The sequence below is a fragment of the Lonchura striata genome, chromosome 3, assembly GCF_050655825.1.
Source record: "Lonchura striata isolate lonStrDom1 chromosome 3, ASM5065582v1, whole genome shotgun sequence".
Lineage (NCBI taxonomy): Eukaryota > Metazoa > Chordata > Aves > Passeriformes > Estrildidae > Lonchura > Lonchura striata.
Window position 1 is genome coordinate 69,200,707 of NC_140705.1, and position 22,176 is coordinate 69,222,882.

Genomic DNA, 22,176 nt, shown 5'->3' on the forward strand with positions numbered 1-22,176 from the left:
TTCCATCACTCCTCTCACAAGTGAGTCAACAGCCATCTGTGCATGCTAGAAATCAAATAACTTTTGCTTTAAGAGGTTTTTCTGTCATTTATAATGAATCCCTCTGCATCGCCCTGTGTGGGACCTAGTGATGTCCAAGATGCAATCAGGAGGAAAGAGTATGATCTGAAGCCACCCACACCAGCCTGGTATCACCTTTCCATCTCAGCTGCACTTCAGCCAGCCAGCTGAAACGAGGCGGTTTTCTCTGTGCTTGGTGCCAAACACTATTCTCGCTGAAGCAGAGGGAAGTTTTGTTTTTCCCTAAATAGGAATGATTTGGCCTTTGGTGGTGCTCAACTGGAAAGAATCCAGCAGTTTTCTGATCTTGTCAGAGTGGCTGAGATGGTCATAAATCAGAAGGGCTGCTCCAGAAATATTTTTCCTGGTTTTGATTCTCAATCCCACCATGCTGGTATAATAAAAAGAAAACTTGGGCCCACCACTGGTTTAATTTTACAGATAACCGCTCTCTTTCCAGGCAATCTTTGTGATTAATTTTTCTCACAGTCTGTCTGGAGCTTTTTTGGGTTTGTTTCATAGGGCTGTTGAGTTTTTTTTACCCTCCTCTCCCCTTCCATATGGGGAAGAATAAAGTGAAGAAACAACATTTTCAGAGAAGAAAGACTTGGAAAGAATTGCTGTTTTCTGGGAGTCTGCTACAGCTGTTAATTTGTGGAAAACCTCAGTGGAAAGTAAGCAATATGGCAGCATCACTTTACACAAGAATTCAGCAATGGCCTTGTTCCAAACCATGGCTGATTTGGGTTCTTGGCTTGCACAGCCAAAGCTTCATGTAGTGTCATGCTTTTTTTTAATAGATAATGTTGATGCAGCTGTGGAAAGCTCTGATGTTATTTTTTATTTTAACGTGGAATTGTCGTCATTCAATCAAGCTTAAGCATTGTGGAGCTGTGATTTTGTTTGTCTTTGCTTGTTAGATGTTGGTGAGCCTGAGATGGGCTGAGATTTTGTTTGGGAACAAAGAAAAGGCTCCCTCCCTTCCTCCTTGTCTCTTTCACAGAAATGCACACAGACACAAACTCCCATCAAAAAAGGCAGAAATGCTGAGAAAACTTGGATCACATATTGTGGGCTGGGACCCTTCTGCCTCTCCAGAGCATGCACACTCTTTTCTTCCTGTAGGCTTTGCTCCTCTCCAGCATTTGTCATGCATAGTTGGTGGCATATCAAGATTCTGAGTACTGTCCTGAGTTCAGTAACCTCTTTTTCTTGGATGGACATTTTGTTTGTGGAGAATACAGCATGGTGCTTACTTGTCTGGGCAGAAATGAACACTGAGGAAAATCTCAGCTATGTGCTGTCTATTAGATCAGAGATTAATTTTCCAGTAGAAATGTCCAATTATTCAAACCTCTCCAGTAGACAAAAGAGCTTTTGACAATCTGTTTTTCTGAAAAACCCTGCAATTCAGTTGGCATGGATTAGATGACCTATTAGAGATTAGAAAAGGGTAAAAATGTTTCTAATTAATGTCAGCCCAGCTGTTAACATGGGGAATATCAGCAAGTGGTAGCACAAGACAGCTCCTACAGATATTTCTGTGGTCACAGTTCATGTGTATGTTGCTAGCTGGACCTTCTTCACAAAGCAGTGCCTGAGTTCCCCCTTTCCCAGTAAGGTGATAGTGTGCACTGGACCAGTTGCTACTTCTTGGCTCTGCCTCCTTTTCCAAGGCAGGCTTTTATGAATGGGTAAGTCCCATTTTTTTTTCCACAGTGCTACGGTGTCACACAGTGACTGATTCACTCACCTCTTTATCTCTGGGCCATATGACTTGCTTTGATTGCATCTTCCTCACCAGCTTGGCTATGTATCTTGTTTCTTTCCCCCAGGATGAATTAGGGCAGGATCCTGCAATCCTTAGAGTTTCCCCACAGCATCTGGAAAGAAGAGGAAAACCAGACATGAGCCAGAAAGAGTCAGGCAGAGAAAGATGTAAGAATTTGGAGGCGGGAACTATTCACTCTTGGAATGAAGCTTCCTCCTGGCTGGCCTTAGGCAGAGCAATTTACTCTTTTCTGCAAAATGCACAATGGCCTAGGCCTGTGCTCTTAGGAATAAACATTTCAAGGGTGCCTGAGGGGGCCCCTATTTGTATTTTTATAAGGTATTTGGTCTCTTTTGAGTTTCAGGCTATATCCCCATTGTCAATATTGGAACTAACTTGAAGTGGGGTAGTGCCTTGTGGAGATAGTTGAGCTATGTCAAAGAAGTTTAGTTGATAGCAATAGTTTACCCACAGCAGTGTGTTTGTCAGACCATTTTACCTGCCTGCTGTGATCCCTTATCCTGTGCCAAGCCCTGTTTTAAGCTCGGGACTGTCTGTGCAGTCAGTGCCATCCTGACTTCTCTGCAGCCACCCGTGGATGCTCCAGGACCTCAATGCCACAGTCAGGGTAAAGCAGGAGGTTTAGGAGCAGGAGTCCTGCCAGTGCTTATGTGAACGATTTGCAGGGCTGAACCCACTTTCACTATTAGCACTGTGAAATGCTTTCCTGTTTTTCTCTGTCCACTTGAACTCTCACTGCAGCCCTAACCGACGATCGCATTTTTTTTTTTTAATGACAGAGCAAAGGTGCCAAAATATTCCAGTAGCTCCCCTAGGAACATCTGCAACTTCTTTAGCTAGTATTTTTACAGCTGGCCATAACTTTATGTTATTTTTGAATGCTAATAGTTGTGAATCTGGGACCCTGAAGGAAAACAATGGCTAATTTCCCTTGTATAAGGATTTAAAACTTATAAAAAGCTACTCTTGCACTTTTGAATAAATCACCAGGAATGGAGCTAAGGGGTACTTTGTCATTTGACAGACCAACTTTCTGAGCTCCAGACAGAGCTTAGACCAGCCTTCAGGCTTAGGATAATCTATGTTTGGAGCCACCAGGATCAAAACCTACAGACCCCTTAAGTGAGTGACAGAGCTGCTGCTGTTGCTATTGAGGTTCATGCTGCCATGTGGCAGGACAGCCATCTGATCACTGTCATCTGTGATGAAAAAGGGAAGAATAAAATGTCACACCCCTAAAATGATACCAAAGTCTAGGAACAGGAATTATGTTTAGGAATTTGAACTTCCATCTAGTAAAAATGCTGCAGATCTTTAATTGCAGCTCAGATTTATTATGTGCTGGCTATAACAATGGGTATAACAATGAAAATGAGCCAAAGATATTTAGTCATTGTATCAACCTGTCACTCATAATCTTTGTGTGGCACCTCTCTCTCCCTCTACTGAGCTAGAAAAGCATGAAGAGGAAAAAAAAAAAAGCATGCTGCAGAGCTACCAATTTTGTTTAACTATCAACAAAGATATTTTAGACTGAGTTTTAGATTGGCATCATCTGACTCCTGCTGTGGTGGAAACTGTACCTGACCTCACATTCAGATGCAGCCCCAGGCACCACTTCTGAGTGTGGCCCCCACCCACCTGGGAGAGCTGCACACTGCTTCTTGAGGGCAAAATGCTGAAGGCAGGCAGGTCTGCAGCCACAATTTGAACAAATGTACCAGTGGCACTTGCAGGCTGGTGACACATGCAGGCTGCAAATCAGCACTGGCTGTATCTGCTCTTGGAGAAGTCCTTGATGGTATTCTCCCCTTTCTGGGGAGAGCCAGAACTGCCAGATGAAGGATGCCAGTAGTGGAGGATGGGGTGAAGTGTCACTTTCTGAAAGCAACATTGCTTCCCAGTGTAGGTGGACCCATGCCAGCGTGCTCAAGCACCGATTAGATCTGACTGTGAGACTTCCCACAGCTCAGGGGAATTGCTGATGTGGAGTAGGATTTGGGGTTCCTGTTGGGGCTCATTCCCAACATGGACAGGTAGCTATGATGGGCTGTTACGGTGCTCCCCTGGGGACAGAAAAGACAATGCCCCTCCCACTGGCACTGGGACCACAAGCTTGTCATTTCCTCAGATCCAGCAGCATTTCTTTCGATGTGCTTCTAAGTGGTAGGGAAAGTAGGTTAGGAAATAAGACTTGATGCTTTTTTCACATTTCCATGGACCTGCCCTGTCAAACTCAGTGGCAGCTTCGCTGTTAATTGCAACTCAAGCAGACATAATGTTGAGTGTGATAAAATCCAACAGAAATCTTTAAAACTCCCTAGATTACTTCCAGTGCTGCAGTTAATTTTTCATCCCTGCCTTCGCTACGAAACCAGATACATCTCATGCAATTCAAGAAGGCTTAGTGCCTTGACCTAAGTGCTAAGGTATTGCATGATCTGCCTGCCAGATACCACAGCCCCACTGCTACAGACAGGTAATTGGGTCACCACTTGTGAACTTTTGACACACACAGACTTAGGGCCTGATAGCACAGATGCCCTCAAGCAAGTAAAGGCAATTCACCTATCACCATGAATCTAAGGAGCACTGAGCTCCAGTCATTTAGAATAAGGTGGCTTCAATCCTCTCCATTTCAATCCTACCTGAAGGCACAGAACCTGTCTATGTGGATGTCTTCCAGGAGATGCCCAAAGGAGCTGGTGGAAGTGCTGTGCTGGTGCTGGACCATGCAGGGACGCTCGCTGGGTGCTGCGCAGGCGTGTGAGCAGTGCCCACTTTGGGACCCTCCACAGGGGCTAGTGGTGTCTTTTAGCACTTTAACACCATGGCAGGAGGTGTTTGTGTGTATCTCTGTGCCACAGCAAGCTCACAGAAACAATGCTGGACTGTAACAGAGGAGCATGGCTAAGGAGTGGGCCTGGCAATGCTGCTGTTTCAGGCGTGTGTGAGACAGGAGGTGTCCTAAAAATGCCTCAGCTCATCTTTCATAAATGGAAAATGCAGGGTTTGGTCAGCTCACCTCCCTCTGTCCCTGCTGTATTTGTGAATTCTGCATTTTTTTTCCTCATAATACATCTCAAGACACTTTCCCATCAGCTCATGCTGTTATGTCACTCTCCAGTGGGTGAGCTCAGTGTGACTAGGAAACACTGAAGGAAAATGAGATGCAGATGTGGTAACTGCATTAATATTCCCCTTCAATGCCATTGCTGTTGGGGAGCTCAGGCTGTTAATTTGACTTTGCTCCTCCACAGAGCATGCATACATCAAAGTGTCAATCTTATCTGCCTTTTGTTTCAGCCCACCTGCCCTCGTGGAACAGCTTGTTCAATGTATTTGCATCGTCCCTGGTCATTCTCCTTGGGTGCAGCACATCTGGTGGGGACCACAGGGGACACTGGAACCTGAGAGGGGCTTGGATCTGTGGTTCAGTTATGTCATGTCTGAGTGGTGCTTGTTTGTGTATTTTCAGAAAATCCAGAGTAAAAAAGGTTTCCCCCCATAAATTAATAGTGACCTCAAAGCTCCCATGGTGGAAAAACTGCTATGTGATGCAATGCCAGTAAAATAAAAGCAACTGCAACTTCATAGAAAAAGCAGTGATATTCTGATTAATTGCTCTGTTTTCTGGGGTTTCAGTAAAAATGTCTGCTGATTATTTCTGAAACTTATGATGACTGTCTAAGTGCATAACCCCTTCTTAACATCAATTTGGCAAACAGAAAAGGAAATATATCATACAATATTCCGCTTGTAGGGCCAAGTCCTGTCATTTATCTGCTGGAAAAGCCTCTGTTGACTGCCTTGGGATTTCTCCCTGCAGAATGATGGCAGGACATGATCCAGACCCAATATAAATGTAACGTATGAACCAGTATATCTTCAGATGGAGAAAATGTGTGTGGAATTTCCCCGCGCTATCATGTGCATATTTTATAGGCAACTGCATGCAGTTATTGAAAAGAAGCACAGACGTCTGTGGTTAGACATCAATGACTATTGTGGGAGGGAAAAGAGGGAAACTGGAAGGCTTAGAATTTGTGCTTTATTGGTTTACTGAGAAATACAAGGCGAGAGAAATGAAAACAGTTTAGCATAGAACTGTAAGGAGGGAAATTGGCATTGCTGGCAACACTGATGAAATATAATGTCCTCGCCAGAAGAGTATAAATAATGAGTTTCCTGATAAAAAATGTTGATGAGGCCAGTAGGGGAGAGAGTATGAAGAAAATGTATGCATGTGGAAACTGAGTTTTATTTTGGCAGTGACTGAAAATAACCATAAAGCCTGGCGCTTGTAAACCTGGGAATCCTGAAATTAATAATTTTCAGAGTTAACTGTTGGAGAGTGACAGCCCCATGAGGACCATTTTCTTTTCAGGTCTTGCATATTCTTGCCTATTTTAAGTCCCCAGACTCACTGCTGGCCACATGACAGCTTGTGAACCAGTAGTTATCCGAGATAGCAGCCTTCATTTCAAACAGCAGCCATGGAGGCTGCAGAAAGTGCTGAGAGCAGAGGCTGTTTGGTTAAGGGCTCTGCTTTAGGCAGGTTTCACATTGCACACATCTCTGCAGTAGCTGACTGATGCCTTCCTTAGGTGTGTTATATACCATCACTACCTGTCCTGTGCTGTTCTGTTCTAGCCTCCTCTCCATGGGGAGGAGGGTGTGCCATATGGCGCTCTGCTTCCTTAGAGCTTCTTGCTAAAATCTTCATTGTGGAATTCATGGAAGCTCTGGAGGTCTCTTGTCCAAAATCCTGCTCAGAGCTTCACAGGGAGATCAGGTTTTTCAGGGCCTTGCTCAGGCAAATTCTGCATATCTCCAAGGATGGAGATTTCACAACTTCCTTGGGCTGTAGGCCTGCTTCATCAAGTAGGATGATCCTTCTTTATGACTTTAAATTACTGGTGCTGATCCAGGTTCTAGGCCTTTACAACAGAGGATGCTGCTATTCATTGCCTTTGGGGCGGGTTTGGGGCTGCTTGAGTAGAAGCAGATGAAGGAAGATTTTCTTGGCTTGACAGCAAACCTCAGTGTCAGCCCCAAGAAACTGGATCTAAAGAGGTTTCCACAAAGGCAAGCCTCAGGCTACCTGGCAGAGAGAAAGAGGATCCTTCAGGGAATAGTTCAGAGCACCTCTGTAAAGCTTCTCTTTTGAAATGCCCTCAAGAAGTGCTGGCCTATCTTCACTGGTAAGGGCAGACACGTAGGAAGATTAGTTTCCCCCTTGCTTCCTATGTGCATCTGCTATTGGGGGAGCCTTTCTACCATCAAGCCTGGAATTTGCATCCTTTTTTCTTCATCTGAATGGAAAACTGAGGAGATCTGAAAAGGCAAAGGGGAGAGAGGTGCTGCTGAAGGGCACTGATTCAACAGCTTGGTTTTGTATACAAGTAATGATAATGCTGATGATTCGTCCGCCCTTCAGCAGCCTATCCAGTGCATAGGTTGTGACTGTCCTTCAAATGACTTGGGAATTTGTTGAGATAGAGCAGCATTTGAGATCAACCACTGTTTTTCATCACCTGGGAGCTGGAAAGTCTGGGTCTTATAAAGGATCTCGTGATCCAAGTCCCAAACCAAATCTACTGCCTTTAAATCTAGTGGCTTTCCTCTACAAATACAGATGTGTTGGTGGTTAAGGTCTCAAAACTGCCCATCAAATACATCCACACGTGTTTAGGGAAAAGCAGACTGGTGATCAGTTGAAAGACTTGCTACTCTGTGCCCCCAGTCCCCATACAGTCAGACCCTGGCAGGTAACAGAGGAAAAGCATTCTCAGTGGGTGAGCTCCTTAACTCTCTTCCTCAGTGCCAGGAGCTGTAGTCTGAACAGACAAGCAGCTTTTACATTAGATAGGGAAAAACAAAAACATTGACAATTGTCTAGACCAAGCAAAACTCCATCAATTTTACACCATGGCATGAAAAACAAATCCCAGAAGTTTTCTCAGAAATTTCCTATGCAGGCATGATGCTCTGCTTGAGGATTGTCACTGGCTGAGGAGCTGTGTGGTGCAGTGATCTGGTGGTGTGCTGCCCAGCTGTGGTTCAGACCCCTCCATCCTGGGTAAGCTCCTGGCTGGGAGGATGGTGCAGAAGTGTTTGTTACATCCTCTTTAAATTTCATCTGTGCTTAGTTTTCCTGGCAGATAGGGCTGAACCTCCTAAATATTCATTTTGAAGGAAAAATATGCACGATGTTTCATTTTGTGTGCAACTCTTACTTTGGTCCTTTGCTCCACATTGGGATTTGAAATGAAAAATCACAAAATGCTGCCACTTATTGAAAAACAATGCAGGTCACTCAAATCTAGTGGGGTACATGTTACTCCTAAAATTCCACACATGCATGCAGGTTGCTGGGTGGCTGGTGAACCTCTCTCAGACTTCCAGTGCAACAGCATTCTCCTTGGAATAGTGCTTCCCTTCTGCTGCATTTGCAGCCTGGCTTCTCAAGAGAGCAAGGCTCATGGGGTCTTGCTTCACATATGTGTGAAAGAAAGTCCCTGACAACATCTTTCAAGATTTGGCAGATTTCAATGAAATTCATCAGGAGGGTGGAGATCTCATCAACTTTATGCTCTCTTAACAAGTTTTGTGAAAATAAACAGCCAGGTAAAGAGGAGACAAGTCCTCATTGATATTCCTGTTGTGGGAAAGGCTAAAGTATGAGCTTGTATCTCCTTACAGTGTCTGTAGGGGAGACACAAAGCTCCAGGGTTTTCCCTGGTTATGGAGCTATTTTTCATTTCCCCACACAAGTCCAGGCAAAGCACTGCACAGTGAGAGGCGGAGCTGGGGCTGGTTTGGCGTCTGCAGTAAAGATGAAAATGCTGGTACCTCTGCATTTTGGGCTCAGTCAAGAGACAGACTATTCCTGGGCCCCTTTGGATCACTGTCCACTGTGGCAAAGGCCGGTGTGTGAAATGTGTGCACATCTCCTTCTGGCTGCTGGACTTTTTTTTACAATGGAGCAAAATGCTTACCCAGAGTCAACTGTCTCTGGCCTCCTGTCTGCAGAATCTCTTTTATGAAGTAAATGTTTATGCTTTCAGACTCCTTTTAGGCCTGTCTACTCATTCAGCACATGGCTGCAGGATAAATCTGTTCTTGCAGTTAGCAAAGGAGTAAATGCATTCTCCAAAATCCTCTGTGAAGCCATGAGAATTGGAGGGACACCAAACCCAAACATTCTTCTCATTTATGCTGTTAGAGCTGCTGGGAAACTGGATATTTTGCAAAGGAACTGGCTTTTTCCCCCCTCTTCGCTGCTCTTTTTTTCCACTTGAAGTCTGCAGCAATGGAATGAGTGAATTATTTCCTGGGGCAGCTGCTGTGTAACATCCAATACTTTATTCTTTGAGCTCATAAAAATAAGCACATCAAGAAGAAAAAAGTGGCAAGTTGCTCAGTGTTCCAGAGGGTCGGGTGGCTCCAGAGATTTCATGTTTGTTTTCTTGGCATGTGCTAGATATGTCCATCTTTTCTCTTTCAGCTTCTGCAGGCACCACCTGCCCCTTGTTCTTCTTAAAAAATAGATGAAATAAATCTGAGACATAGGCCTCAAGGGAGTACCTAGGGAATGAGTGGAATAGAAAACAGTACAAAGAGAGAGGCTTGTATCTCTCTTCAAGGGAAGGAGAGAGGATAGATTTTAAAAAGCATTAAATGTCAGAACAGTTGGTGAAAACTGTCAGCCATCACGCCTTACTTGCATACTTGCATACCTCTACAAGCAAATTTCCATCCATAAATTAAAGGAACAGACATTATATAAACGTATGGCCTTGGCCCCTCTTATGGCCCCATTCCTCTCCAAGCCATGCAAGGTGTCATAGTCCCACAGCAATGGCCCAGACTTTGGGCTAACAACTGTTTGGCTGTTCAAGATTGCTTTGCTCATCTTAGCAGATCCCTAATGCAAGCTCTTGGGATGGAAAATGCCACTTCTTTTCCCTGGAAACAAAGATGCAGCAGGCACTAGCCAAGGTCTTTGCTGTGGGATCTGAAATATCCAGGCTTACTGGGAATGAGAGATCTTTCCCTGGTTGCTGCCTACAAAGCAGGCTGGAGGGAAGGGGAAGGTGTAACCAGACAGCTGGGGAGACCAATTAAAATGCACAGAAAAAGAAACCAAGGGCTGTGTGAACCATGCACATCAAAACTAGCAAGACATAAGCTCATAAACTTCCTTTCATCTGAGGCACGCTTCTCAACAGGCTTCCCACCATAAATGTTACAGCAATGTGCCCATCCAAACAAATAGCAGAGGAAAGAGCAGAGCAGTGCTTGGGCTTGAGGGTCACTTTTTAAGGAGCTTGCTCCCAAAAGAACCCAGCACCACTGGGGTCCCACTCACAGTGTTGTTATGAAGCACTGTGGACAGGGGACCCACATGCAGCATCTGCCCAGGGCAGCATCCTTCACCTCCTCCCCTCCCTCTCTGCAGGCAGCCACAGCCTCAGCTGAGGCAAAGCTTGTGAAAGTCCACGTTGCCCTGCTGATTCACACTCTCGAGGATGTGGCCTGTCCTCACTGCCTTGCTAGCTGCTGTCCAGGTCAATACTATCCTAGGGATTTTGGACACCTGTGCACAGGAAGCGGCTACATGCTGCAGCTGATTGCACTTCAGAGGAACCCTTGCAGACCACGTTTCTCAGCTCCTTGGACTAGTGGAGTGGTCTCCACTATTTCATACCTTTTAATGTGAAAAATTGTTCCCTCCTGCTTCATCTTAGACATAGTAGTGGCAGAACACACCCTTAGAACATTCTTTAGGCAGTTGAGGAGGGAACAAAATATACATGGATCTCTTTCATCCATCCTGTGCTGTTTTTCAGGCCTTGATACACCCTGATATCACTGGGACCATCTTGGGCATAGAGAAGGGTGAGTGTGAGACCCCATGAGTGTGTTGAGCAGCAGCAGGGTGTGCTACCCTGCAGTTCTCACAGAGTATGATTTGGGGCCTCTCCTTCCCCCCAGTCTCTCTGCTCATCCTCTTCCCTTCTGTAAAATGAGGCATCTCTTTGCCTTTGGAGAAGGCTCTGAGATACTTGGAGGGTTTTTTTCATTACTATGTGTTTCTGTTTATGGGGTCTTTGGGGTTTAGTGGTGTCAAATGGTATTTAGTGTTGTCCTAGCTATCTGTAGAGGATAGAATGAGAAGGACATTATTTGAGCTGAAAGAATCTCTGGTCTCTCTGTGACCTTCTAAGGCTATAGCTCAGAGCACATTAAGAAAATGTACAGACAGAAACTTCCTGACCAATGTGTTTTCTTCCTTATAACAATATACATGAAGTGTTTTGAAGAAGGAGAAATACAGACATGACAAAAGTGATGAAATCAATAAATTAGTATCATATTAACAAAAAACCACTTCATCCACAGAATGAAGGTTTAAACAAACATTAAATAGGAAAGAAAGTTGCCTGGGAGGAAACCAGTGCTGCAATTAACTGTAACCAGATGCAAACAACCATTATCTTTCTGAACAATGTGAATTTATCTCCAGTAATGGTCCAAAGTGCTGCCACTTACTATAATGCTAGGACAATTACTGGGGAGTGTGCTTTGGCAAGCTAAAGGCTTTTTTTTGTCAGAAAAGGAAAAATTCTTACATTATGGGAGGGATAGGCAATGCAACATACATATTTTTAAAATTATGCAAGTAATTCTTCTCCTCATGTGGAATTAACTAAAAAAAAAAAAAAAACAAGGAAACTTTTCTTTTCTGCAAAGTCCTGATGAGCCATGTGGAAGGATCCAGAATGTCCCAGTGCCTCACCACAGATCTGCCACAGCTTTACTGCACTGCCTTGAACTGGTCACTTACCAACACTGTCCTTTTATCCTCTCTGCAGAAGAGATAAACTATCCTGAAGAAGATGTTAGACAGTATGTTAAAAGCAGGATCCAGAATTGGCTACCACAAGGAAAGTATCATATTATGACAAGAGGGTGACCTCCTCCAGGACAGCAGCATTACAGTGATGGTCTGTGTAATGAAGTGGAAATGAAATAATGAAAAGAAGGAGACCAAAGCCTTACCAAGGACATTGTCTGTGAATTTGCATGGGCAGCTGTCAACTAAGACTGCTTTGAGGATAAAGTCCACTGGTTCAGCATCCTGGTAGGTGTCCTAATCATGGTTTGAGTCTCCCTGTGCTATTGAGTTGTCCTCCACAAATAGTCCCATGGGCACTGCTACTGCCCCTGAAGCACAGCACCACTCCAGATGTACTGGGTGGTAAGAGTCTCCTCCTAAATCAGTCTTCAAAAGAGGGATAATATGCCAGAGACCTTTGGTGTGTTCACTAAAAGTAATAGTTTTCAAATGCTTCCATAAAGTGGCTCAGCTGGAGCTGGCTTTTTATGGCTTTGTGATTTGCTTTATAAGTAAAGAGCAGGAAGAAATACATGCTATGTATGGCTGTGTTTATAAGAGTGGAGAGATCAGGGTGTGTGGATTGAAATCCTGTGTGGAAGTGTGTGAAGCAAACCAAGTATGTCCTTGGGAATTAAAATAAAAATAACCCGTGACCTTTCCCTAATGAGCTGTGTGAAAGGTTGGTAGTGATGGCCAATAGACTGCACTTGTCATAACAGCATCTCATATGCTATTTCACAGTGGGAGTCACAGCAAGAGCTCACTAGTCCCGATTTCTCCATCCATTTCCAGCATGGCATCCACTCTGTGCCGAGTCCTTTAACAACACATTCTTGCAGCTACAAATTGCTTTATGTGATATACAAGTGCTCAAAGTATACTCAGATTCATTTTCTTTCAGTGTGTAGTCTTTCTCATGGTTTCCTCTCCCTAGCCTGCATCTTTACATGGAGGTGTGTGTGCCATCATGAGCCTTTTTTTTATGGAGCAGTTCATTCTGCACTGCCAGAGGGGCTGGAGTTTTAGGAAATATCATGTGGTTGCCCACTAACTCCCAGTTCCCAGTAAGGCAACACTGCAAGATCTGTCCTTGTGTATCTAATTTAGGTTAGAGATGAATCTTTGACCCACTTTTAGATGTCAAGCAAATCACCTCCAGTGTTTCAAACCAGTGTTAAGTGAAGGAAATCCATGCAGTCCTTATTAAAGTAATATACTGACACAGCATCATTAATAACAGACTTTTACCTAAACTGTCAATGTGTACTTGATTTCCATTCTTGAGAGTAATTTTTCCTCTCTCCTCTCCAATGTGAGAGCAGTAGTAACTGTGGACCCTTCTGGTTTTAAAGTAAATGCTTTCCTCAGTGGGCAAATGCCCTCTGGTTCCACAAAGACCATGCATACCACACTGAAGACCAAAACAAACACTCATCGGATCTTCCTGCAAAAATTTGGGAACTTGGCTTCTCGTATTTGTGTGTGTGTGTCTTTTTTTAAAGACTGATGAGGTTTAGCAGAAGGGAAAATGGCCAGTGTGAGGGATTTTTGCTGTTTGCTCAGGGTGCCTGCAGGAGGGTGTGAGAAGAGGAAGGGAGAGTCTCCACAGGCACAGGCACCAAGCCTGACCTCAACCCATGCCATTTGAGGCAGATGGGGTGCTTGTGGTGGGAGCAGAGCAGGGTGGCCATGCCAACACCTCCAGTGACAGCAGCAGGCTTGCTGGCAGCAGTGGCAAGAAAAGTGGCTTTAAACAAACTCAGCAAGAAGTTTGTTGGAGCAAATGCAGATCTTTTGCTATGTAAGGGACTGTGGTCCATCTTTGTGCCTCTTTGTTTTTCTTCTGTGTGCTTTTAAAGTATATTTGCACTGGTGGCACTTAAATATGTCCAATTCAGAAGGAAGCTCGTGTCATGTTTTGTCAGATGAGCCAGAGGAACTGTGCTGCTTCATGCAGGCTTTACATGCACCCTCAGATTTTGGCACTTCCCTAGCTCCCTCTGATCTCCAAATCCAGTGTGCTCTGCTTCTCCTGAGGTCCTGGGGCTGGTGAGAAAGGGACCTGTGCCCAGAGAGCCTGGCAATGGAGCTGCCTTCTGCTGGTGCCCTTGGCTGCTCAAGGCTGCCTGCCTTTACTGGTTGGGACCATAGCATGCTATGGCAAACACAATAATCTCTCTAATAAAGCAGAGTTTATTGGAGAATCAGTATGAATCCATACAGCAAATGTAGCTTTCCTTAAGTTGTCTGAATCCCAGCCTTTGATGTGAGAGTCTCCTCGGTCCCCTCGGAAAAGTTTCAGGACTTGGTTTCAGGACTTTTCAGCCTGGTGTCCAGTATGGACCCTGGTGCCACCAAGACACATCTCCTTTGTGGATGTGCTTTTGGAGTTAAGTGCCTGAGCCAGCTGTTTTTGACCACCATGGCCCATTTGTTCCTACTCATCCAAATCATAGGATTTCAGTGCTTCAGCAGTGGCTGTGTCTAGACAGTCAATTACTCTCTGCTCTCATGTCTCTTAAGAAACTTCAGTGCGAATGTCTTCTTTGACCTTGCATGTATAATTATTTGTCTTGCCTATAAATAATGGATTTCTTTGTTGCTGGTTGTGCCAATTCATTAATATTTTGTTACCTTCTTCATTTTCAAACACACTTAGTGTCTTTCCAATCTACTCTTGCACCAAAGCCTGGTCCTTTGCATGGTTCCTATCCCTTCTCTCAGATGCTATTTCCAAGTTTTCCATAATCCCATTCACTTTAACTGTAGATCCTCCATTGATGTGTGCTATGACATCATCCTATCTTAGCATTTGTTTGTGAAGAATGGGATGATTGTTTCCCTCTGCTCATGTGTTCAGACTAAGAGAATCTCCACTTCATTTTCATAATCTCCATATCAAACCCAGGAATCTCAGTTTGCCCAGTGAGGGAGAAGGAAAGATATGGGGCAAAATGGGACCAAACCTGGGGAAAGGGCACTTTACATAATATAGAATAATTTCCCAAGGCATTTAATTGCAAAGCCCCATGCAGGGCAAACTCAAAATGAACCTGATGAGCACGTGGAAAGTAAATTAGTAGAAGAGTTGCAATGACACTGGCTCTGCTTCCCAGGTCATGGTTCTTCAATTTTCCCTTTTGAAAGCCAAACCAGGTCAGGTTAGCTCGTGTAACCCTTCGGGGGGCAGGAACAGCACCACGTGAAGCTTGGCACGGCAGAGTTCCAGGTTTGGTTAAGGCCCCCTCGGGCACTCCTCTAATTGAGATCCTTAGTATGGGTAATTAGTAAGGGTGCTAATTGTCCATTTTTAAGATCTCATCTTTCTCACAATGCAAATTGGCTGGCAGAGAGAAAAAGGCACAGGAACTGTCAATACCTCTCTGCAGACAGCTCAGTGCTCTTAAGGAAATAGTCTTTGAGAAGTGCAGTGAGTTTACTGTAATCTGCCCAAAGGCTCTGTTGCTAACTCAGCACCTTGTGAAAATGATAGCAAACCTCCCTTTACTCAGGCAGGATAGGAATTCAGTGTGCTTGTCGAGAGGAGCTACAAACCTGACAAGGGTTATAGCTCTCAGATGGGATCTAAAGGGCAACTGGGACCGTGCACTCTCAGATGTCTCAGAAAGGTGTCTTAGGAAGAGCACTGAGACTGCACTGTTGTGATGTAACTCACTCATGAAGAGTTCTAGCCCGACGTTTGCTTTAAGACCACTACTCCACCCCCTCTCCCTGCATTTAGAAGAGCTGGGCGACTGCTTAGTAAGTGGCAATAAAGGCACCCGAATGCTCGGGTTGCCTTTCCAGGATGAATGGCCCAAGTGTGGTGTGTGCTGACAGCCGGTCAGTCTGTGTACCCAGCTGACAGCATTCAGGATGGCCCAGGCTCCCCATCCTCTCTGTCCCGGGTGCCACACCCTTGGCGATGAACAATCCATCCCTGCCTGCCCGGGGGCACAGGGGCTGCACCGCAGCAGCAGGCGAAGAAAGCAGAATTGGGTTGAAGTGATTGAGGCAGGATGTCAGTGGCTCTGCACGCTGGCAGCTCTTTGCCACAGCGAGTGTGATGCTCCCCGGTGCCTGCGGTGGTTCATCCCTGTGCCCACCCTCCTCGCACTGCAGAAACCAGGAAATTGGCTCCTTGTGGCTGTTGGTGGGGCTGTTGGAGTGTTCCTCCCACTAATGGAGTATTGCAAACCACACAGCTCTCCACTGCTTCCCTCGGAGTCAAAAGAAGATGAACTTTTTCTTGATTTTACTGAGATCAGCAGGAGACCAACACACAGAGCATCAGCGATGCCTATCCTGCGGTGCCAATGAGTTCAGCCGCAAGGAAAGCTGCGTCAGTGGCAACTGCTAATCATGTGTACCCCATCAAGATATGGAATTTCCTCCCACCTGCATCTTTTTGCTTACATGGGCTCTCCAAAGCTGTTGCTGTTTCCCACAGTGTGCGTGCAGCCCCAATCTTGTAAACTGTCCAGTTTGCAAATACCCTCACTAACAACTGTGAATACTCAGTTCTGAACATTGCTCACTGGGTCCCTGCTCAGGCTGCTGGACCAGCTGGTGGCTGGTTCCCATCTTCTCCAGGGGTGATGGGAATAAATAATTTATTCCTGCTTCTCCTTATGCTGAGTTACTGGTAGTCTGATCTGGGGTGAACAGTGCAACACTCTCTGCTTGACATGAGCTCTGTGAGAGTGTAGCCCACTGCCAGAGAAATAGTCTGATGTCTTGGGAAATTGTCTTCATTTGGCTCCTGCAGCTGGCTGGCTGGTCTGAAATGCTGATGTTTGCATTGTTTACAGGAGGCCCCAGCTGCAGACTACAATTTCCCAAGATTCAGGGTATTTTAGATCTGTGGGTTTGGTTTGGACTCAACTTGTTGAGAGGCAGTGACCAGTTGTTTTAAGTGGAGAGCTGACTTCACATGATAAATCTGTTTCCTGCAGTTTTGGGCAGTAGCTGGATTCATCCAGTGCATTAGTGTATAAAATACCTAGATTTCAGAAGTCCTTTGTTTCATGAACTATGGAATTTAAAACCCCCTTTTTTTAATATGTTTGTATCCTTGGTACTCTGCACGGCCACTGAAATATTTGCTTTACCATATCCCCCATAGCTTTCTCCACCATTTAGTATTGTCAGCTCCTTCCCACATCTCTGTATCCCTCTAACTTTTGGTTGTCTTCTACCTTTTAACTGGTGTCACCTCAGCTCTTTTCCATGCTCCCTGTTCCCAACATCACCTGGCACCTCTCCTTGACCTATTCCCCTGAGAAACCTGTCTGAAAAGCATATCAAGGCTAAGCACTTTAACTGGATCAAAACTGTATTTTTACATTTTCTGCAACTGTGACAATGTGGATTTTACTGGAAACTAAGCATGCTTCATAAGTCTTTGCAAGGCTGTGCACCACCCAGATCTGATGCTGCACCACTGCAGCAAGGCAGGGCATCCTTTGCCGTGTGCAGACCTCAGGCTGCAGTGTTGGGCTACCATTGGGCTCACTTCAAACCATGCATTTCTGCATTTTCCCTGGTTCATGTGCCACAGAATGCGATGTGAGCACTGCAGCCACACTGGGTGCTGGAACAGTTTGTTGTTCCAGGTGGAAGTGTGTGACTTAGTGGGGCAGTGCTCAGTCTCTGCAGGGTGGATGAGCAGAGGCAATTCACCCCACAGCTTCAGGAGCCCTTGGTGTGACACCAGGCACATAGCAGAAAGGTAGGAGCAGGGGTGAGAGGCAGGATAAGCCTGTAAGCTTGCAGTATGCTGTATTAGGTCTGTGTTGGGTTAACAACACACCCTTCATTCCAGGAAATGTGGGAATGATAAGTGCTGGGTGCAGTAGCCTAATGTGAGCTTCGTGCTTGTGGGGAGGAAGAGAAAGAGGACGGGAGGTCCCATCCATTTTGGGGCCTGTTCAGGCAGCAAAAACTCCTTCCTCAGAGCAGGGGGAGCCACCACACTGTAAATAAGTTACTGCATCCTTTTAGACCCATGCAGTGCCAGGAGATATCAGCCCTTCACTGTTAATACTCTCTTTGTTCCAGAGCAGATTTCATCAGTGCCACTGGATGCCTCTTTTCTCTTTCAACAGAAGACACCCAAGTGAACCCAAATCCCCAGAACTCCCATTGAGCAATGGTATCATATTAAAAGAAAACAAACTAGGGTGAAGAAAAGCCCAGTTATGTCAGCTTGCATCAAGATATGAAGACAGATTTCCAGAAGGTTGTGTGCACAGGGATTGCAGAGTGATTTGGTGAGCAAGCCAGTGCTGTCAAAATGGGAGGCAATGGTGTCAAAACTATTGATGACAGGAGCTGTGCTCACACAAGGGAGAAAATCCTTCCTAGTGCAAGTCCAGGTGCCTCAGAAATGTTCTTAGCCTATACCTCTTTTCTTCCACCTTGGACTAACTTGTTTTTTCCTTTCTGCTTCTATAAACCACAGCAAGCTCATCCAAAAACCTGTCATCCTTTTTAACAAAAGGGTGAAATAAACATCCCAGCATCATCCCTGGCAACGTGCCACAGAGAAACTGCTGCAAGATGTGACAAGATGAATGCTGCCTTTAAATGTGATAGGGAGAGGAAACGAACAACACCCACTTGGAAGAAGCAGCAGTGAGGCCCTGCAGAGCTGATCTGATGGTGGCAGGATGGAATGCCAGGGTCTTTTCCTTGGCACATGCGGTCCTTGTGACTCAGAGGGTTCACTGGTCACACCTAGGGCCCTGTCTTGGCTGTCCCCATCAAACCAGGATGGATTTCTGTAAGCCTGGGCAGATAGCACTGGCAGGGCTCTCCCAGATTGTGTGAAGACAACATCAGGGCAGCTGCACCTGGTTTTGTTAAGTTGGCTGTAAGAAAGGCAATACACAAGGCAAGCTGATTGGTTTTTTTTTGGTTTTTTTTTTTTTTTAAGAAAAAGGTAATGCTAGTGGATCTAGGCTGAGGCAAGAGGAAAAGGCTAACTTTAAGCTTGCAAAAGAAAACTCCCAGAAGAAAGGGAGCCACTAGGGAAATAAACGCAGTAGCAGGGAATGAGAATAAAACATTGTGTGCAGGGCTGTCAGTCTGGTGGCCTCTGCTCCCACCAGAGCTGTGCAGCTGCTCTGTGCCCAGCCTCTTGGCCTGCAGGAATTTGGTGGAGAGCTGTACCCACACATCAGCAGCAGGGGACATTTGCTTCCGAAGATGGGTTTAGGGATGATCTGAATGCTGAGCTCTCCACTGCATTACTCTGCTTGTGTCTGTTCTGTGCCATGCAGCTCCTTCTAAGGCAACAGCATAGCAAGTGCAGTGTGCTGAAATGTAGCCATTTAAAGGTGATCTATGGCTTGTCCTTCTAGTTCTTTGCTTTTAAAGCTTCTCGCTGCCAGGAACCCACCATAAAACACAAAAATGTAGCATGCTTTTCATGGAGAGACTTGAGTTATTTCAGCTCAGTGTCTCTCATCTCAAAAGCACATCAGAGAAATGTATAAAGGATGTAGTCTTTACCCCAGAGATACGATCTAAACATAGATAAAGCATAAGTAAAAAGATGACATAACAGGAGACTAGAGGGAAAGGCACTGAGATGTTATATCTGAGGTATCGTAGCCTTTGCTAAGTTTATGGAGAATAGCGATGCAATTCTGTGTGTGTGTGTGCATGTATCCATAGATGTGCATATGTGTATTTAAAACCATTACTTTAGCTCTAGTTGCTAAAAACTCATCCCACAAATTATTTGAAGTAAAAAAGTCCTTAATGATGCATAGTGATCAAAGGGGATGAAGAGGAGAAGAGGATAGAAGTGTAAGAGTTTTCCATGACCGCCTTGTTTCCCCTCTGAACCTTCCAAATGCTGCTGAATTCTATGTATTAAAATTGCAACTCCCTTTTACATGTCTTCCAGGAGCTCAAGTCCTTGTCTCTAACAGTTTGTTAGAGGGCATTAGTTGTAGTGATGGTAAACATTCTGCCTGGGACATGTAAATCTTTGGCTTTCCCAATGTCTGTGCTTTGGTTCAATAGCTCAGAGCAAACTTTAGGTGGCTCTTGTAACAATGACTCGTTGCAAAAATATTCTTGTTGTCTGGAGAACAGGTTTAATGCTTGGCTATACTTCTACCAGGAGTTCTGATAATTAATTATTTAATCTTCTGGAGCACTTAGATATTTGGATACCTCTTGATAGAATCGCCTATTCCCTTAGCTGTCAAACCACAATAGCACCTTTTCAGCCCTACTGGCGATGCAGCTAGAGATAGTAAAACATCCCCAATGCCTGAACACACTGAGTGACTGGCTCTACCTTTATCAAAGTAAACCACAACAGGTTTCACTACTTGAATGAAATAAAGCCTGAAAGGAGACATGAGAAAGAGACAGTGAGGAGATTAATGCAAGTCTTGATGGAAGACTTCCTGGCTGGCTGCTGTTGCCCAGAAAGTCCCTTAGAGAACAGTATTAGTGAGTTTCGTGCACACATTAGTAACATTTCCTCCTCCAATGACATTCATGTTCTCTGTGCTCACTTCCTCTTGTGGTTGTCCATACTTCATGTTCATAGTTTTGTAGCCTGGGCCACCCTTTCTTTTGTGCTCGTGCTGATGGGCTTGTCTGCAATGTACTGCAAAGGCAGAGCAAGGTGGGGGAAGCAGACAATACCCAGATGTCACACTGCTGACCGGATGGGTGTTTGGCTGTTGGACGGGTCTTAGCCTGCACAGGAATCTGCAGCGCCCAGAAATGCAGTTCAGTGGCACCGAGGGACATCCCGTGGGCACTGCTGCCACGTGTGCCCAGGCAGCAGGTCCAGCCTCCGGCCAGGCTGCCTGCTGAATCAGCCAACCTCGGTCACTTGCTCAGTAATTCCTAGTCCTTGTTAGCAAATGGTGATGGTGCAGCGTTCCTCCTGGCTGCAAGCCATGGCAGTGCAGTGCCACCACAGGTGACCTCCACCTCGTGTGCCATGCAGCACAAGGTAGGCTGTTTTTTCTCTTAGAACAGGCACAAAATGGCACAGCTCAGTACTTCGAAGCAACGCTGGATTTCAGTGCAAGCCAGACTTTGTGAACTTCAGCAGATCTGAGTTTGATTTGGTATCTCAAAATCAGGCATGGATCTGTTCTCAACCTTAGAACAGTTTCTGTTCCCTGTTTGCTCTTTGGATGGATAAAATAAACTGAGATCATTGTGATTTTACCACTATAAACAGTCACAAAATCTAAGATTTTCATCCAGACCATGCAGAACAGACTGATGACTTCAGATGTATTGAAACCCAGCTTTAATTTGTTTATGGTTTTTCAGAATTATAATACCAGTTAACTGAGCTTGCATAAACTCAGTACACAAACTTTGCACCTCATCTTTGTTTCTATTACCTGTCTTAAAAGTGGGATTTTTTAAAAAGTCATATTGAAGTAGAGTTTCAATTACGTCCTGTTAATAACTAATAATTTAATCGCTACTTAGTGCAAGATCCCACCCCACCAAGGATTGGCATTTAAAGGACTATGCCTGCAGGGATGAGGACAGTTTGCTTTTAGAGTTGTATCTCCTTGGTGTGACTGATCCTGATGGATTGTGAACAAAATTGCATTGTGAAATACATGTCCTTATTGGAATTGCTGTTAACTTCATAATTGCTCTGTAATTACTAAAGAGAGAGTATCTTACGCTTCTGACAGCCAGGTGTATGTGTTGCTTAATCTGTCTCCATTATTGACTTGGCTCAGTTCCTGGGGGTGCTTTCCTATTCTCTTTCAGTTGTGCAATACCAAAACTGACTAAATGGTTGCTGTTTTGTTCCTGCTCTGGAGATAACAACAGGAGCAAACAGAGGTGAACTTTGATGAAGCTGAAGCAGCTGGCCGGCCCCGAGCTGCCAGTGCTGCGGTGAGCTCCTTTCCTGGCTGGAGGCTGTGCTCCGGCCCCGCGGGAGGCTCCACATGGGGCAGTGGGAGCAGAGCAGGGCTCAGCCCCATCGCCCCTCCTGCCCGGTAAGCGCAGAGCAGCACTGCAGCATCTGCCAGACAGCTTCGCCAGCAGCTGAGAAGGCTACCAGGAGACAGGTCAAGGGTCTTTCTTCTGGAGATCTTCAAGCTGGAATCTGGGTTAGAAAAAGTTTCATCTCAAACAGTGATTAAGAATGGGACTGAAATGAGATAAACAGTGAGTTGTCAGCAGCTTCAGAAGCGATTCCTGCCCTAGGGGAAGTGCCATTCGTCTGTTTTGCTGTATACTGGGTCACAGCTTATGCTAAAATATTGCAGATTGTCAGCTTTGTCTGTGGCTTTGGGAATATTTCAGTGGCCCTTGCTGCATGCACTGGCATTCTAATGGAGCTTTATGATACGGCTTTTTTGGTGTAATCCATCAACAGATAAGCCCAGGGAGAAAGAGGAGGAGA

The 22,176-nt window shown here is 45.1% G+C and overlaps 1 protein-coding gene across 5 annotated transcripts in view; it reads left to right on the top strand.

The window, feature by feature from the left end:
• The window catches only part of TOMM20 (translocase of outer mitochondrial membrane 20), a 174,461-nt gene that overhangs the window by 81,508 nt on the left and 70,777 nt on the right, over nt 1-22,176 (top strand). For 3 of the 5 annotated variants that reach the window (XR_014954292.1, XR_014954293.1, XM_085576783.1), the window contains one exon: nt 1-22,176. This exon is cut by the window's left edge; it is cut by the window's right edge and continues 10,307 nt beyond it. The exons of 1 other annotated variant lie outside the window; for it this stretch is intronic. The gene's annotated coding sequence lies outside the window, so the exon portion shown is untranslated. One more of the 5 variants, XR_014954294.1, reaches the window with a different exon arrangement.